This window comes from Tasmannia lanceolata, unplaced genomic scaffold (assembly GCF_043159265.1).
Source record: "Tasmannia lanceolata isolate RefF3 unplaced genomic scaffold, GAP_Taslan_0.1 ptg000012l, whole genome shotgun sequence".
NCBI classification, from domain to species: Eukaryota; Viridiplantae; Streptophyta; class Magnoliopsida; order Canellales; family Winteraceae; genus Tasmannia; species Tasmannia lanceolata.
In genome coordinates, this window is record NW_027518689.1 from 27,149,591 (window position 1) to 27,168,189 (window position 18,599).

Sequence of the window (18,599 nt, forward strand, 5' to 3'; positions counted from 1 at the left end):
GCCGCGAAATGCCTTTTGAGATGGACGCTAGCAATTCCCTTCTTATATTAAGTCTTAAAGAAGGGGTATTTTCATAAAAATGAAGTAAATATTTCTTAGCTTACGATTTCCACTACCCCCTTTTCCGGACATCTTTTTCTCTTACTTTCCTCAATCGGTTTTTCTTTCCTATAAACTTGCACTAGAATTTTTTATCGCCACACACCCTCGAACATTGAAGTTCTTTTCAACAATAAAATCTTATTCTTCATCAAAATCATGGGTTGTTATTAGATACAGCGACTAATTCTTTTATGAATTGAGGAAGTTTTGGAGTTCATTTCAAATGAAGAAAGCTGAGATTTTTTGTTGTTTTGTAAATAGGACCTACTAGGACACTCTGATAGACGGTCCGATTTGAAATGGATCGTGACCGGGACACAAGAAGTAGGATCCAAAGAAGACTCAGAATCCGATCCGATCGATAAGGGATTTGAATGGATCGTGACTAAGATAGGTGGATCCGATCCGAAGTGGATCCATTGACACCCATGACCACAATTCACGTAAAAAGGTGGGGCACATTAGGAGGGGGGGGTTGAATCATCTCCTTTATTATTATATAGGGATTTGCCTCAGGACCATCGCAGAAGGAATTTCGCAGACGAGCTGCTGCATGAGAGAGCAGTCACATAGGCTCAGATTTTGTCATATATTCATTTATATCAATTGAGGTGGCTGCTCTCTCATGCAACAGCTGGTCTGCGAAATGCCTTATGTGATCGTCCCTGGCAAATCCCTTATTAATATTCAAACAGAAAATGCTAAAATTGAAGCCCCCATTATGTTCCTTCTTAATATACATTGTTTGAGCCTCAATTTTGCTTATTTGCAAGATCAAATCCATCCATCAAGGCTGGATCAAGGCCTGTATAGGGTTTTGCTAAGCGAAGCTAAGAAATTGATTTTTGTTCATCTTTATCTAAGACATGGGCCCATTAGTTGGAATGGGACCACACCCATGTTAATCGTCTCATGATGTCCTGCATGATCAGCATGCATGCCCACCAATTCAAGGGGACTCGCAAGCTACCCTAGCGATCATCTCAATAATTGTGTCCCACATAGATATAGAAAAGTCTTTAATTTGGAGAGCCACTTAAATTCTCCTTCCACGCATTCTCATTTGAGTTCCCACTATAGTGGGCATGTCTTTTGATGGAATGACATATCAAATAACCAGATTCCATCTCTTTCAGAGTGATATCGGTAGATGATGAAATCTTGATCGTTAGTATTCCTCTCTTACCTTGTGCCTATCGTTGACATGATTTAAGAGAACCTATAGAAACCAAGTCCATAAATTGCCCCGTGAAACACGAGGAAGACCCCCAACAATAAACACAAATAAATGATATCCGCACCCCTATCATTTTCGTAAGGACACCCGTCACTTTGTTAGTGCAGGTATCCGTTCCCGTTGAGAGGAGGGTCTTGATTCTTGAATGCCCTCTATAAAGCCTCTCGATTGGTGTACTAGGGGGCACACCGTTATAAATTTAAGGTGGGCCCACGGATATTATTTCTTATAGAAGGTGGCCCATTGATATTATTTATGGTGGAGCCTGCTGTAAACTACTAACAGGGAATAAATAGCATACAAATTTTCCAACCTAACAAAATTTATTAGGGCTGGCAATGGGCGGCGTCGGGCCGGATGTTGGGGTCCCCGACCCCTTCCCTGCTGCGGGGAATTTTCCCCTCCCCAACCCCTCCCCACGTGGAATCCCCCTCCCGCGGGGAATATCTAATCCCCATCCCATCCCCTCCCCGCCTCGCATCCTTCGGGGACAAAATCCCCACCCCAACATCACCCTCTTTAGTCATTGATACATTACTGCTGGGTGTCCCTAATCAAAAGGGGCGGATAAATCACTTCACTTAGACACTGCTGCTGGGTGTCCCTAATTTATAGATGTTTCTCTCTCTAATCCAATAAATGAAATTTAAATGAAAACATAACCATGAGATGCATGAACATCAATGATACAAAAGGAGAGTTTCCAATACAACAAAAAAGTTCAGAACATAATGCAATGCCGCATATTAAGCAAGTGACCAAGCTAACATTCTATAGCACAAAGTATTGATTGTTCTAGCATTCAGCTACCTGGCTAAGAAATTTCAAATAATCTAGGGCATAACTGAAGAGTGGGTACCAAATTATTGTGATATCTTCTCTTGCAAGCGCCAAAGTGATGCCAACCACGTTTTCCTCCTTAAAAAGTGTTGCGGGAATAAGTACGACAATGGCTAATGGAGCCATGTACAGAAGGAGATTCATGGAGTTCAGCTTTTCCCTAAAAAACAATAAAATTGTTTATATAGTTTTCCAGTTCCAAAATCAATTCAAATATAAACCTAGAAACACAAGTCTCTAAAGCAATGAATAACGAATGAAACTGATTTTGAACGCAAGAGAACATGCTCAGGATATGAGAAAGGTACATTGAATGGACCAACTTGATGCAGTTTCAATATATAAATTTTTTATAAACTAACATACTTATAGACAAAGGAGATATATTTCTTATTCTTCAGAAGATAGCAAAATCCCTTGAAGTACTAACTTGAGTGCTCTCGCATCAATCGTACCAACACACATTATAAACCTAAATAGATGGCAACTCGGTTCACCCTACAGATAAGGCGTAAAAACAAGAATAATTAATAACAGAGCTTCAAATCATAAACCTTCCCACCACTAGCCTCCTGAAATTCATCCGCATAGCAAGTTCTAATCAAACACTTATTTTTTGTTGATGAAGATCAAATTCCAAAAGTAAACCAAAAAGGAGCAAATTCCAAGAGTAAAACAAAAAAGGCTTACCTGTATTCTTGAATGTCATTTGATGCTGTGGAGCATGGAATACTTCTCATCCAATAAAGTGTGATTGATGGAAGTAAACGAACTAAGTCTCTAAAAAGACTTTCTAGCATAAACATATAATATTAACGTAAACATTGTCCGATGATAGTAACAATAACACATTGTCTAATAAGTAATAAGAATAGCATAAAGATATAAACCAATACCACATTATCCAAAAAAAAAAAAAAAAAAACACCACATTGTCCAAAAAGAACACCATACTTTGTCCACAAATAACACCACATTGTCCATAGCTTTCCTTTCCACGAGTCAGTCTATACTTCCCCCCGCTTGTCCATAGCCTCCATTTACCTAATAAGCAAAACAAAACAAAAATAGTTCATATAATAATAAGCTATCAATATCATAGAAGTGATAAAAAAACTCTATTAGTTATCTATACTATAGTACCTCATCATCAACGTCATTATCCTAAAAAATAGTGCAACACTGCGGATCATTTGCCGAACAAGAACATTGACCTAACATAAACATATACATTAAAGACTAATACAACATCATTAAATAATTAAATAAATATTTGATTTGACCATTAAAAAATAATAATAAATATTTAATGAGATTACCTTGTATCTCAGCCTACAACCAATTTTGAGAACACATTAATGCCTTCAATGTTTCAGGATGAAGGCTATTGTGATGTGGACTCTCCACGCTCCCACCAGTGCTAAAAGCATATTCGGAAGCAACTGTAGAAATAGGGATAGCAAGAATATCTCCAGCAATCATCTGTAAGGTGAGATATTTAGGCCCATTTGATTTCCACCAAGCTAACACATCAAAATCAGGAGCTCTAGCCAAAACTTTTTTCTCTAAGTAATAGTCCAATTCTGACTTTTCTTCATTATTACTTATTTCTTGTTCCATAAATAACTCATACTCCTCAAGATAATCCAAAGGGTTGGGAACATTGTGTGAGAAGAAGATAAACCATAAGAGGGATGGGCTTGATAATGTTCTTCATTAGATTGATACTCACATAGCAAATCATAGCAAAATTTTGAATTCTCCCAATTTCATCTTGAGCACAATCTCCATAGATCTTAGGAAAGAAAAAAAATTTAACAACCCTGTCTTTTATCTCGGATCTAAAATAATTGTCACTCTCATAATACCATGAATCGCACTCCAATATTTATCAAATTTATCAGACATTTTTTTTGACATCTTCTCAATCACTTCATTTCCACAAATGATCCACCTAGATAACTCAATTTGAACTTACAAATTATTGGAAAATAAATATTTGCGGTGGGATATTGTGTTCCGGAGACTGAAAGAGTTGAAGTATAAAAAAATTATAACTTTTAACAAATTTCTTGTGCCATCTCTCATTCATCCTCGCTTGGAAAACATTTATATTGTAGCTCACGATGCTTTAAACGATAGAATACTTCTCTATAAATCAAAGCAGTTTCAAGCATCAATGAAGTTGAGTTCTGATTGGTCTTACAATCAAGAGCCAACTTCTTAGAACTCAAAATGCGCAATTGGCGCGCCACTTCTTCAAATCTTTGCACTCTTTTGGGTGATGCACTCCAATAACCGACGCTTTTACGGATTTTTTCGATTGCTCCCCCTATAACTGATAAACCATCTTGAACAATTAAATTCAAAATGTGTGCACAACACCACATATGGAACAATGTACCATCTAACATAAGCCTATTCCTTAGAAGCTTGATCAAGAGATCATCAATGAGTGCATCATTAGCAGTGCAATTATCAACCGTCAATGTTGATAGTTTCCTATCAATATTCCACTTATAAAAGGTATCCACCAACACCGTAGAAAGGACTTCCTTAGTATGTGGACAGGGCACATATGTAAACGTAAAATATAACATTAAAAATAATGCTATATTATAAGTAAAACAAGAATTATAAAGAGTAAAAAATTTGAATAAGATAATACCTTATGATTCGACTTTGCAACACCCAAAAGTTATTAATGAAGTGTGCCGTAATAATAATATATCCTTTGTTTTGATTAATTGCAGTCCACATATCACAAGTGATGGCAACTCTTTCCTAGTTTTTGTTCAATAATTTCATTGTCTTATCCTTCTCAATGTCATAAATCTTCAAAATATCCTTCTTAATATTGTTCCGACAAACAACCTTGAACAAAGGTTGAAGAGAGTTGTAAAATCTTCTAAACCCATAATGATCAACCATACTAAGAGGATATTCATGCAAAATAATCATAGTTGCAAGATCCTTCCTCCCCTTTTCTTGATCAAAATGGTAAGTAGTTAATGTCATTATCTTATCCTCATACTTCTGGGTTTCAGCAAGTAGCATTTGTCCTACATCATGATACTTTCGCCTTGGACAAATTCTATAATGATCATGCAAATGCTTTGTCCCATTCTTTGCACCACCAACAAGCTTTCTACCACAGTAGTTGCACTCCGATTTATCCTTCCTATCAACTTTTACTTTCTTGAAGTGCTGCCATACAACTGATGCAGGCCTTCTATGAGCTTCATTAGGAGGTGGAGGCACATCATGGGGTATATCATCTGATCTAGGTTTAATAATGGGAGGATTTGAACAAGGGGTATCAATATCTACTAGTTCAAGAAATTTGTGGATTGAGAGATTTGGTAGAGCTTGAGAGATTTGTTGATTGCTACCAACTTCTGACCCTTTTCTTTTCGAATGTAAAGGTATTACCCTCATGAGTTGACATTTTCCAACCTATGAGAATGTCAGAATGACCACAAGCATTTAAAATTATGACTTAAAATCAAGAAACAAATAATTAAAGAAGCACATTGATGGGCAAAGTTATTACAATTCCCAAAAAATGTGTGAGAAGCCAATTTAAAAAGAAAAGACAAGGTGCGCTAGTGCAATACAGCAATTATCAAAGCATGGTAGTGTGGATATCAGTAGCCATTAAAAATCAACCCCGGCTAATACATAATATAAGGAAAAGGACTGCAAATGCACATTGATGGGCAAGGATCAATCATTATACTGAGAATCAACAAAATCATTGGCTCTCTTAGGAATATGAACAAAAGAAATATTACCACCCTTACACAATTATCTAATCTCATCTTCACAGGCCATCACTATTGCCCTTTGCCCCACGAAATGACATTAGAGGGGTCTTTATCCACCTCATCAAGATCGCCTTTCATTTTAGATTTTGACAACCTATTGTTAGTCCAAAACCGTTTATTAGACAGAAAATTAAACGTCATTTTGAGTCCAATAATTAGTTTTGGACTCACAATTAGGTGTCAAAATCTAAAACGAATGGGGCCTAATGTCAGGGTGGAGAGCATGAACAGGGCCTAATATCCATAGTCCATACACCAATTTTGAAAGATAAATCACCAAATTTATTAAAAAAATAAATCCATGAGCCCTAATCACATGATGGAAGAATTTTTTATTTTTTATTTTTAACAAAAAACTAGAGATGAAATTATAATTGGGGACTGATATCCCCCCGCCTTTAACCTTATTTGTTAAGTTATAAAGGCAAACAAAAATGTTAAAGGGGGTGAATTTATCCTCATGCAATTAACCATTCTCACAGAAACCGTTAAGAGGTGGGGATATCATTTCCCTTGTAGTATTTGTAGACACCCCATTTTGACTGAACCCTAATAGCGTCATTAGGATAGAAACCCTATCAAACTAGTATTTTAGCGTCTCCAATTTGTTCCTAAAGTACATTAGGGTCTCATTTAGGTCCCCATAAAATTTCATCAGAATCCGTCGCGGTTTGCCTAGCAAACGAGCGAAGTTTGTAGTGTAGTGAAGTGTAAGAATAAGGGTGGCGATTTAGCTAGAAAAGGGAGTAACATTGAACCTGGAAAACCAGTTCAAATTTACTGTGGTGGGTTATCTAGTAAGATGCGCAGGCATGCAGATTAGTGTGTTATATAATTGAGGGGTGCATTATCTGAGGCCAGGGCCATGTTATAAATAGCGAAGATGCTTTTCTTCCCTTCCAAGTCACCATTGGGCCCTACGCTAGATTAGTGAGAGGCTTAGGACTAGGATTAGTTAGGAGGCATCTTAGGAAACTTCCTTAGAAGCTTCCTAGGTGGTTAAGCTTCCTTTTATCCCAACCCTTGAACAAAAAGGTGATGTGAAGGGTTAGGATCAAAAGAAAAGGAAGATATTTCTCACAATTTTCTCCCCCTTTGTTTTACCCGAGTCACCCCTGTTATGAGTAAAAAGAGAATTTTAAATGCATTAAGAGGGTTGTCCAGGTAAATAAAGGGAGGGTGCGAATTTATTATTTCCCTGTTTAAATACCAATCGAATTCTTTTCTACAGGGTGGAGAGAAAAGGGGTTTTCCAATTTTTTTCAAGAGAAATCACAGACAGAGGGAGAGGAGAAATTGCAGAGAAGGGAAAGGGAGCCACCACCACTCTTCTTCTTCTTCTTCTTAATCCTCATCTTCTTCTTCTTCTTCTTCCTCCTCCACCTACCCATCTTCTCCGACCAATCTTTGCCGGAATCCAACGAAGCCATTGGAGTCACCATCACCTCCACCTCCCAAAACCCAAATCCACCATCACCATCTCTCTCTCCCCAAACTCACCATCGGCCACCTCCATCAAACCCACTCTCATCTCCACCCTAAACCTATTTTCTAAACTAAGATCCAACAACCCACCCACCTCCGACCACCACCTTCTTCTTCTTCTTCTTCTTCATCTTATACCTCCAGCCGCATCCCCCATTTCTCTGTTTTTCATCACCTAATCTCCGGTCAACACCACCACCATGCTCCGGCCAAGATATTCCCTCCGATAGACCCAACTACTACCTCCACCTCAACCATCACCATCCCTTCAAGCCGCCACCAACACCACCATCATCTACCTCTGTAACCCACAGCCGAAATCCATTTTATCCGACCATCTCCACCCATTTCTGCAATCCGACCAATCCCTCCCCCCAAAAGAATTCGAAACCCTCTTCTTAACCCCCTATTTACAGCCACTACCCCTATTACTACCATCTCAATCGCCCTCTTCTTTACAAACCCTTTTTTCTCCGGCAAAACTCCATGGATTTCGGCGGATCTTCATCAAATCCGGCCAAAATCATAGATCCCTCATTATTTTCTCCATAATCTCTCATTTATCCCTTTAGCCTCACTTATTACCCTTTTCATCATTAGATCTGATCTATTTTCATCTAAAAAAGCCGTGAAGAGAGATTGAAAGAGAGAATCTGAGAGAGGAAAAGAAGAGTTGCCCAATCTTATCGCCAATTTAGAGCTCGGCCGGAGCTAAATTTTAAAGAAGGTAAAGATAGAAGAAGGTAATATTCATTAAAACGCTACTGAATTTTATTGTTTTTTTTTCTTTTAATTTGTGGATATTCTCTTCTATTCATGTTGTTCGAGTCTGATTGAGGTTTGGATTTGCGGTGATCTTTCTAATATCTGGGGCTATTTTTCTCTAGTGTCTGCTCAATGATATATAGTTACTATTTCTGCTAGATCTAGGGTTGTTATTCCATGGTCTGGAATTGTTGTTCTTTGAGTTTCATTCGGTGATCTACGGTCATGTATTACCTGGAATATGCTATGCTCCCTTCATAATTTGTGGAAATATAGCCATAATTTTATGATTTGCATTCATGCTGTTGTTTTTAATATTTATTTGGTGATATAATGAATGTGATTTCATTTAAGGAGTTGAGATAAGTCATTTAAAAGCTGATAACCCTTTCATTGTTGTTCATTCAGAGAATAGGATTATGAATTAGCTTGGAATTTGTGGAAATTCTTTTATGATTTATGGTGATTTTCTTAGGCATTACCTTGATGGAATATGAGATTACAGTTTTGTTTGAAGTCTGTAGTGATTCTTCATAACTAGTAGTAATTCTCTCTCAATGAGCACTCAGTGATACATCTTGAACTCACAGAAATTCATTCATAAGATTGTTGTTCCTCATTATTGTTCGTTCGAGGGTGCATGATCATTGGTATAATCTGTATGCTTGGATATTGATGTTGGAATTGCCATTTTAATATTCAGTCTAGAACATTGTGAGCCATTTCATAGGGCCCTAGATGACTTTATCCCTTACCCTGTCCGCAGGAATATGAGAATGTGAAGTCGTGTCTTTTCAGATGCTTTATTTTGTTATCATAAGTGAAAAGTTCGAAGGTCTTTTAAATGACTTTAATGGAATCTCTTAAACCTAAGTTGTATTCAGTGCAACTTCTATAGCCTGTCATGGTCATTAAGGTTGAATAAATTTAAGTATGCTATTTGTAAATTTTGAGATGAATCCCTGAACATAATTTTCAATTTGTTATTTGGAAATTTTCAGATGAAACTGTATGATTGCAATAGCAAATAGGCACGTTATATTCTCCATGCTAGACATGTAGAGTAAAGCCATATCAGCATGTTGATTTGTGATTGTATGAATAATTGAAATTGTTAATGTTTCTATGAAGATATTCAGTCTATATATATATATATATATATATATATATATATATATATATATAATCATTGAAGTTTTGATCAAAATCACTATCAGGAAGATTTCTGGCCATTAAAATTCCTCATTCAGGTAATCTTCATCGGGATTTTGTTTAGTGTAGGTCAAGATAAATGTCTTTGTGTGTACTGTGGAAAGTACATATGCTTTTCATTTGATCCTTGAAATATTTAAACCAGAATCACACACTACACAGCATAGATTGTTTTATTCTTTATTTCTTTTATTCTTTTTCATTATCATTGGTTCCATGGGATAGATACAATGCATGCCAGGTGGGATGTCATTACCCTAATGGTGTTGTGATATCTATTTCCAAGCTATGTGCTAGTACTACACTCGTAAACACTCGGTGTACTTGTGTTTACAGCAGTCGATGACCAATGAGGCATACTATGTATAACACTCGTTGCACTTGTGTTATACATCTAAAGTATGGATCATATGCATAGTGCCCAGTAGATTGAGTCCGGAACCCTACTTTGTTTTATATATTATGTATATACTTACCGACTTAGTTAAATTTAACTAGAAAGTACCTGTGTTTATATACATCGATATTGCATTCACATAGGTACGAACATGTGTTGCTTATACATGTGAAGCCTAGAGTTAGGAGCCTTGTCCTATTTGTAGACTAGGGTAGCTCACCTTGCGTGGCTACAACACGGTCTTAGTATGCTCACTAGTCTGTCTTGAGTCGAAGCTTTCTTGACTCCGCTAGATTAGATTAGGGCTGGTGCCCCTGGTTAGGGTGTATATATATATATATATATATATATATATATATATATATATATATGTATGTTTGTATAATGTATTATTCTTAGATTATGGCCTATCTTCTCGACTAGGTTTCTATATCTATTTCAGACTTACCATTTTTTTAGACCTAGTCGATGACCCTTGCTCTTGCTTGGTCATCATCCAGATCATGGTTCACCCTGTCATCTTTATCATATGATTCAGTATCTCTTATTTATATTCGTTTTGTCGGCTGTCAGATCGGGGCTTACTCTCTACTGAGGTTTTCTTGTCTATTATCACCGATTAGAGTTTGTTCACTAGTTCAGTCTTGGATCTGGTCGATGGTTCTTGTTCACCACCTTTTATGACCATGGTCCATTTCTTGATTCCTCGTTAAGCATTTTAATCAAAATTTGTGAACCTAATCACTCCTTGTGATAGCTGTTAGACCAGGACTACTCCATCAGTACAATTTTCGGGTCTAACTATTAGCTATTTTCTTTCACCCTCCAGTCCTCTAATCTGGTCAGTAATTTTCCTTAGTTGTTATCTTAGCCATGATTTATGATCTGTTTCTTGAGTGTACAGTTGTGTCATTCCTTTGTTCATGTCTTATTTGCTGAGTCGATATAGAGTTTTGCCATCTTCTTGTGCATATCCTATTTGTTGAGTCAATCGTTTAGATTATGACCAATTTTCAGTGGGTGAACTGTTCTAATGGATCCTATCGATATGGTGGATGACATTTCTTTTGCCATTGTTGTGACCATAAACCGTCTTTTATTCTCAAGTTATACAGATCTTTTGTATATACATCCCTTTATGTCGGTTGATTAGACTAGAGCCCATTTCCAGTGGGGGATTTCTGGTTCAATCAGTCGTATTTACATTCTTTCAGATTCACCCAATTGATGGTCTGTACTTGTCGCTCTCATGGCCACAATATATATTGCCCTTCAATTGTGTGCTCATTATTTTGTTATAGGTCCATATCATGTGTACATTACACATCCTCTTGTTGTGTCATAGGTTCGAGTTATGTATATATTACTCTTCGATTGTGTACCCATCCTATTGTCGTGTCATATATCCACATTGTGTATATTACCCTTTAGTTTAGACTTTGGTTTGTTTGTCTGCTTTGTCTCAGATCTGATCGATGGCTCACCCGTTGTCTGTATGGCCATGCTCTGTAAATACCAATCTCTTTGAGTGTGCAGTTGTCAGTATCCATCGTCAGATTTAGACCTGGTCTATGACCTACTTCTGTCATTTTGTGGCCATGGTCTGTCTTTCTGATCTACCGACCATCTTTGATCATTGATGAAAAATTCTATGTCGTCAATTGTATCCCTCCCGCATGACTGGTCATTAAATTTATCCCTGTCATTTATTTATACCAAGTTATCTCCATTTTCTCATAATCTTATCCTATCTCTATGTCAGGTGTTTAATCATGTCAAACAATGTATTGAAGGATTGGATAAGTGAGGCTACCAAAGCTCTCCCGCGTGAGCATGAGAGGAGCATGGTTGATCGATTTATATGCACGTTCAATCATTTGAGCATATCCGGTGTGAATTGGAAATTTCTCCAAGCAGCTGCAAAACTCTGGGATCCCACCCTTCACGTTTTTCGATTCGGTCCCTTTGAACTTTGTCCAATCTTCGAAGATAGGTGCGCCTTGTTAGAGATCCAACCTGAAGGACTTTGGATTCGACCTTCGAGCATGGATTTCCCTAATTCCCTCTTCTGCGAGCTATTCAAAAATGATACTGTTGATACTCTACTTTGTTTCAAGGGCATATACGTGGAAGTTTATGACCTCATTGAACTCTTTTCCAAAAACATCGACTGATGAACACATTTATGTGTGAATGGTAGTGGTAGGAAACACGCATTTTCTCATTTAACGCGGTGCTACTAAGGTATTTTGTGTGTTTCTGATGTTTCAGGGTTATTTATGGATTTTCACGGAAAATAGAGCTAAGAAAATGGGAGCACAACTCATTTATCACAATACCCATCATTTGAAGAATTCAGATCATCTTATGGCCCACCAATTGGTCGTTTCGAATAAGCCTTGGAAAATCATTTTAGGGGTGAAACCAATTTAAATGGCGAGTTATAAAATGGATGGCTCAGATTAGATCATGCATTTGATTGGTGGGATACAACCCACTTGTTTAATGTTCGGCCAAGCTTGATAGAAGGACCCCACCCACTAATTCTAGAATTCTTATTGTGGACCATCGTTTGTACGGTCTAGATTGTTCTTTGGAGTGATTTGAAAGGCACAATCCTATTTATCTAGCAGCCGATAGATGGACCGTTGGGATAGTTCCATGGTGCCCAAATATCTCTCTCATACAATAGAAAGTGAGCTTTGACCAACGTTAAATGGGGCCCATTATTTTATCTAGAAATTGAACGGGGCATGGCCCATTTATGTGCAGCCAATTAATTGGACGGTTTGTGAGAATGGATTGGAAGGGACTACCATGTATATTGAGGGCTAATCAAGTGAACGGTTTAGATCAATTAAATGGACAGTTGGGATCAACCACTAATGGGAGTAGCACATTGACATTATGCCCAACAATTGAATGGCTAGGATCACCACTTGAGAATAGCCCATTTACAATTGTAGCTCAGTAAATGGAGGGTTAAGATCATCCAACGTGTGGTTCAAATCATATGGAGTGAAATTTTCGTCCAACATTTGAGTGGGTCCCACCCATATACGGCCACCCATTTTGGCGTGAATGGCATGAGTACAAATAATTTAGATCTGTTGCTTTCTTTTTCTTTGCATGGATCGGATGAGAAATGGAAAGTCACCTACATGTGCATGCATAGTAAGAAAGAGAAAGAGAATGGAATATTACTAAAATAGAAAGAAAAGGCAAGCATTTGTTATAATTTAGAAAGTGGATTTTATGGTGACTTGCCATATTTTTTTTGAAATTCACGCCCAATTTGGGGAAAGCAATTCACGTATTGGCATGAGTCTAAGAAGGGTAGTCATCATTACATGCATGGTACATGCAAAAGTTAGAAAGTTTTCAATTTTTTTGGCATGTTTGTTTGACTATGGAAACCAAGTTTGAATTTTTTTTTAGTATTTCACTTTTGGATATCTCTCTTTAGAAATTCATGGGATACTACTTTATGGGATATGTGAAAAAGGTGAGTGAAATAATATAAAAAAAAGAGAGAAAGGAAGCCATAAGGAGTGGACATATCACTTTTGAATAAATATAAAGGAGTAATATTAGCCTATTTCCTCTCTTGGAGTCAATGTTGTTAGAAATTGGTGCAACTTTCTAAGGAAGAGAGAGGATTAAATTTTGAAACAAGGGGAAGAAAAATTATTATAAAGAGGGAAATAGGGGTGGTCGGCCAAGCTCTCTCTATCCTTTTACTTATTCTCTCCTCTCTCTACACTCTCTTTCTCTCTACTTCTCCACCACTCTCAAGCTCTCTCACTTTTTCATATTTTTTTGGTTCTCTAGTTTGTAATACTTGGAATTTTCATCAACAAAGATCTCTCCCACTTAGAAATTTGGTTCAACACTATTCTTCTTCAAGTTTATGTTTCAGCACCGTCATATATCTCGGCCAAGGATTCAATCATTGCGAAATGACTAAGTGTTCTTTTATTTTTGTTCTTTCTTCCAAGAATTAGTTTGATGTCTTTTTGTTTAAAATTCAATTAAAGTAGAGCTTTCTTTGTTTATTTAATGGCAATTCCAATTCCCCTCTCTATTTTCCGTGTTTCTTTCCTCTTCTCCATGAGTAGCTAAACCCACTATACTTAGGGTTTAGATGAAGCCATGGGGAAGGAGAAAGAGAAGTAATTAAAACAAGTAGATTATATAACAAATTATGTAGGGTTTTGTTTTTGTACAAATCCCAATCATCCATGCCATTGGCTTTCCCCTTTCGTATGGATGATTGTTGATTGACGAAGATTAAATTCTATATAATTCATATAAATTAGAGGGTTAATTCGATTAAATACTCATAAATAATGACATCTTTTAGATCTTATTATTTATTGACTGTTTAGTTGGATTTTCAACCTAATTCAAATGATTGTTTTAATTAATCAATTTTATCCAAACCCATGGTGGATTTTAACCCTAAGTATTCTCTTATATTAAATTAAAGTTTTTACACTATTCCAAATTACTTTTGTAATTTTTCAATTTACTTAAACCCTTAGAATTTGGTTTTCTAATTAGATTAGATAAGTAGTTAATAAAGATCATTAGAATTTTGGTACACTTTGCCTAAATTAGGATTTTAAATAAAAAAGATCTTAGTTCAATTCGATTCTTAGATTGAATAGAATGCACGCTTATATATAGTGTTGGCTCCGAGGTCAAGTCCGCGAAAATCCTGAGATTTTGCCAGGCAACATTATATCATAGCTAGTATTCTAATCGGTACAAGAATAGGATTGACAACTAGATTTCTCTTCCCTGAGTTCGACCCGTATTTACACGATCCGTGCACTTGCGGTTATTTAATTTCTCAATCAAGTTTTTGGCGCCGCTGCCGGGGAAGAGAGTTGCATTATAATCTTAATTATTCGAAGTGTTAGATTAGTAGTTATTTTTAGTTTAGTTATATTTTTAGTTTCTTGCCTATCCATCTCTCTTACTTGGTTTTCTTGTGTTTATGACCGTAGGTTGAGTGCGGAACTCGGCCAATCGTCTAGAAAGAGCAAACCGGTTAGAGACGGCGGAAGACATCGAACCAAATTCAAATCAAGTAGTCATGGCGGAAGAACAGAGCCGCCAAAGAGTTTACGCGATCGCTTCTATCAGGCCCGAACCGCGCAACCTTATTGCATTAGATTGCCGATTGCACAGGGCAATAATTTTGAGCTAAAATCGCAATTTATCTCTTTGCTTCCTCATTTTCATGGCCTCCCTTCAGAGGATGCTTATTTATTTTTGCGTGAGTTTGAAGATGTATGTGCTTTGATTAAGTTGCAACAACTTACCGATGATACGGTAAAGTTGCGGTTTATTACGTTTTCACTCAAGGATGGAGCCAAAAAGTGGCTCTATGGCTTACCAACAAACTCCATCACCACTTTAGAGGAGTTCGTCGTCGCTTTCCTAAAAAAACTTTTTCCATTACATAAAACTAATAAGCTTAGGAACGATATTTTACAATTCAAACAAAAGCCATTAGAGTCATTTTCTAAGTTTATGGAGAGGTTCAAAGACCTACTCCAAGAGTGTCCTCACCATGGAATTGATTTGTGGCACTTATGCCAAATTGTTTATGAGGGCATAGATTACCAAACAAAGCAACTTCTTGAATCCATGTGTCCTAAAGGTTTTACATCTTTCACGGATGAGGCCGCGGCATGGAACTTCTTACTTGATTTGGCGAAAAAAACGAGAGAGTGGGAATCCACTCAAGATGGTGAGAGAGCCACTTCAAGTAAGGGATTTCTAATAGAGGGTGCCGTGGCAAAATATGCCCATCTTGATAGCCTTATCAAAAGACTAGAAGCGATAGTTGTCAAAGGACCTTCACAAGTCAATCAAATTGTACATAGTGTTCCTATGTGTAGTTGGTGTCAAGCCACGGACCATGTCATGGAAGAGTGCCCAACTCTTGCTAAATTTGGTAATTCTAATGAGAATGTAAGTGCTTTGTACTCTAATAATCCTTATTCTAGTACTTATAATCCGGGATGAAGAAATCATCCCAACTTTTCATGGAGTCAAAGTGGGCCATCTAATTTCCAAGGCCAAGGCCAATTCGGCCAACCTAGGCCCACCTTCCCTCCCACTTTTGTTCGGCCATCCCCTTCCCCTCCTACTTTTCAAAACCCCATGATTAATAATGTTTCAAATCAGCAACCGCCGGGTTTTCAAAAACAAGGAGAGTCGGTACGCATAGCTTCCTTAGAAAAAAGCATAGAACTTCTCACTAGCAATTTCATGACAAGCCAACACAACATGGAGAAGCAAATCTCCCAACTTGCCATGGCGTTGCATGAGAGGGAAAAGGGGAAGATGCCAAGTCAACCCGTTCATAATCCAAGGAACGTGAATATGAATGTAAATCAACAGGTACCGCCAAATCAGTTGAATGTCATTCAACCAATTTTGCCGCCGCAAGAGCCCTCCAACGAATGTAATGCCGTATATGCTTTAAGGAGTGGTAGAGATTACCACAAGGAGGAGGTCAGATCTAAACCTTCTATAGATATACAAGATACATCCAAAGAGGTAAGAAAAGACTCCCCTCCAACAGGCTTGATTGCGGAACCCAAACAGGTAAGTGAAGAGCAAGCTGTTTCTCCACCTGAAAATGAGTATGTGCCTAAAGCTCCTTTTCCAAGGAGACTTGCTAATAATAAGAAGGTGGATGCCATGGATAAAATTTTAAATGTTTTTAAATAAGTGGAAATTAACATTCCTTTATTAGATGCGATTTCTCAGGTTCCTACTTATGCCAAAGTGTTGAAGATTTGTGCACACAAAAGCGCACAACTAATGTGCCCAAGAAAGCTTTCTTGGCCGCAAATATAAGTTCCATCTTGTCTCAACAAATGGTGGCTAAGTATAAGGATCCAGGATGTCCTACTATTTCTTGCACTATTGGTAACACAAATATTGAACATGCTCTTTTAGATTTGGGTGCAAGTGTAAACCTCTTGCCTTTTTCTGTATTTAAGCACCTAGGATTAGGAGACCTCAAACAACCACCATCACTCTTCAATTGGCGGATAGATCAATTAAAACACCCAAAGGAATGGTTGAGGATGTGTTAGTTAAAGTAGGTGATTTTTTATTTCCCGTAGATTTTGTTGTGTTAGATACCGAGCCTATTGCTAATATCAAGGATCAAATTCCTATCATCCTTGGTAGGCCGTTCCTTGCCACTAGCAACGCTCTAATTAATTGTAGAAATGGATTAATGAAATTGTCTTTTGAAAACACATCGGTTGATTTTAATGTCTTTAGATTGGGTAAGCAACCAAATTTTCATGAAGAAATCAAGATGTTGCATTCCGTTCCTGACGATATTGTTTCTAATTTTGAAATTAATTTTGATGCAGGATTCCAAGAATGCTTGAACGAACTAGGAAATGATGGAGATGATTTCTTTTCCAAAGCTTTTGCCATCCAAAACGTGGAGCCTGTTAGACCACTCGCAACATCTCTTCCAAAGACATCAATCGAAGAAGCGCCACAGTTGGAGTTGAAGCCCTTGCCTTCTCATTTACGTTATGCATTTTTTGGTGATAATTGTACTTTGCCTGTAATAATTGCTGCGGACCTAACCTCCCCTCAAGAGGAGGAACTCATTAAATTACTAAAAGATAACAAGGAAGCCATAGGTTGGACAATGGCCGACATCAAAGGAATTAGCCCTTCGATTGTGCAACATCACATCCATCTCGTTGAGGGTGCCAAACCTTCAAGGGAACATCAAAGAAGGGCTAATCCTGTGATGAAGGAAGCCATCAAAAAAGAGATTTTAAAATGGTTAGATAATGGGATCATTTATCCCATCTCGGATAGCCAATGGGTGAGTCCCGTCCAAGTAGTGACTAAGAAGTCGGGAGTTACCGTTATACAATCCACCACCAATGAACTTATTCCTACTCGTATTCAAACAGGGTGGCGGGTTTGTATTGACTACCGAAAGCTTAATGCCGCTACTTGGAAGGATCACTTTCCTTTGCCTTTTATTGATCAAATATTAGAAAGGTTAACGGGTCATGAGTATTATTGCTTTCTTGGTGGATATTCCGGTTACAACCAAATTCCCATAGCTCCTGAAGATCAAGAGAAAACGACATTCACATGCCCCTTTGGAACGTTTGCTTATAGACGCATGCCTTTTGGGTTATGCAATGCACCGGCAACTTTCCAAAGATGCATGATGAGTATCTTTTCTGACATGGTGGAGACCTTCTTAGAGGTTTTTATGGATGACTTTTCTATTCATGGCTCCACCTATGCCGAATGTTTACATTACTTAAAATTGGTCCTAGAAAGGAGTAGAGAAAATAACCTTGTCCTCAATTGGGAAAAGTGTCATTTTATGGTAAAAGAGGGCATCATTCTAGGACATGTGATTTCTAAAGAGGGAATTAAGGTTGATAAAGCCAAGGTGGATCTCATTGTCCATCTTCCACCTCCCAAAAGTGTGAAGGATATTCGATCATTTTTGGGCCATGCGGGATTTTACCGGCGTTTTATAAAAGATTTTTCTAAATATGCTAGGCCTCTAACCAACTTGTTAGCAAAAGATAAAAAATTTGAGTTTTCCAAAGAATGCTTCGATTCTTTTGAGTGTTTAAAAAATGAGTTAACTACGGCTCCCATCATTCAAGCACCTAATTGGACCGAACCGTTTGAAATTATATGTGATGCT

General features: G+C 37.5%; 1 long non-coding RNA gene and 1 other non-coding gene across 2 annotated transcripts in view; both read right to left on the reverse strand.

The window, feature by feature from the left end:
* Positions 1-2,023: 2,023 nt before the first annotated feature.
* The window catches only part of LOC143887774 (uncharacterized), a 30,069-nt gene continuing 13,493 nt past the window's right edge, over positions 2,024-18,599 (reverse strand). The window contains exon 2 of the long non-coding RNA XR_013254368.1: positions 2,024-2,339. This is a non-coding gene — a long non-coding RNA (uncharacterized LOC143887774). The remainder of the gene's footprint in view (positions 2,340-18,599) is intronic.
* LOC143889029 (small nucleolar RNA R71) lies at positions 15,347-15,453 on the reverse strand. The gene has a single exon (XR_013254654.1). It is a non-coding gene; the product is annotated as a small nucleolar RNA R71 (small nucleolar RNA).